The following is a 1,375-nucleotide window of genomic DNA, read 5'->3' on the forward strand; positions in this document are numbered from 1 at the left end:
CAGAAGATGGAACCTTCCACCCTGGTTAAAATGTTTTCTTTCTCCTAGGATCCTAGCGGCAAAAGTTACCGCTGCCTGAGAAACCAAAAGTATTGGAGCTTTTCAGTAACATTTCTGGCTTCCCCTCCCTCTCTTTGTTTCTGCACCTACTTGGGTGTGATATGCCTCATTGTCTCCTCCTAGCCTCGGGGGCTAAGAGCAACAGGCACTCCCAAGGACAGCTAGGTTTTGGGAGCTGGGGAGGCACTCTTGTCTTTTCTGCCACCCTGAAAATGGCGCCAATAATCTGTAAAAGTCACCTGTTAGAACCTCCAGAGATAAGCTAGTTTATCATCTGAATTTTAAATGCACATGTGCTTTTGTCTGGGGTATTAAGTGGGAGCCTGGACATGACTTCCCACCCTAGGGCCACACCGAGATGTCCGTCGGCCCTTTAGTAAATCTGTAAACCTCTGTTTTGTGGCCACTTCTGTACTTGTTTGTCCAGTTGTTATTGTCATTGTTTTTGGTCTTGTCTGTGGAAATTTTATGGGAGAAAATATAATAACCTCTGGTGTGTATGTGAATGTGAATGTTCAACTCAATCTGGCAAGCCTGCCGAGTGTCTATGCGGGCATTGAAATAGTTTCCAATTGTAAGTCACAAAGCTGAGACCGCCATGACTAAGCGTCACCTAAGTTCCTTTGGGACATGGCCAGATGGGCATCTGTCTGGTCTCCTCGTTAGAAGAGGCACCCCCACCCCTTTGTCTGACTTTGCGACACTGCCTTTTGAGAACATGGGGCTGGAACTGTGCAGCCTTATTGATCTGGCGGAGATAAAATCATACTAAAGGGGACACTGACTCTCTCTGTGTTCCTCTGCCTTGTAGATGTGAGGGCTTCTCCCTCACTCATTTCCCAGGTTAACAGCTATAATTGGAGAAGAGTTTAAAACTGGAAACTCTCCTTCTCTGCCCCCTCCCCCCTTGGGAGCCTCTTCTCTTGCTCTCCCTTCCCCCATTCCTTTCTGTACCACCTGGGTGGGGAAGAGCAGGCCTGCATAACTGGCTCAGGTCTCAGGCAAGGCCAGCTTCTCCCTCTGCCCTAGGTAATAAGAAACAAAGGACCCCAGAAGTCAGATTTTTTTTTTTGCACCAAATTTCCAGGTCAAAAATTAACTAGGGAACAAAGGGTCCCTGGGCTACCTGAGCTCAAGTGAAACTTATTCAGTGTTTAAGTTTGTTGGTTTGAAATAAATACAGAAACTTATGTTCTATCTGAATCTGCCAAAAGTCAAATAGGTTCTTATGATCTCTGCTCCAATTTTTAACAAGTGTGTGTTAAAAGGATGGTTAATTTGGTCTGTTTTATATTTTTCATGGGTAATTGTTAAA

This window comes from Suricata suricatta, chromosome 6 (assembly GCF_006229205.1).
Source record: "Suricata suricatta isolate VVHF042 chromosome 6, meerkat_22Aug2017_6uvM2_HiC, whole genome shotgun sequence".
In the NCBI taxonomy this organism is placed as follows: domain Eukaryota; kingdom Metazoa; phylum Chordata; class Mammalia; order Carnivora; family Herpestidae; genus Suricata; species Suricata suricatta.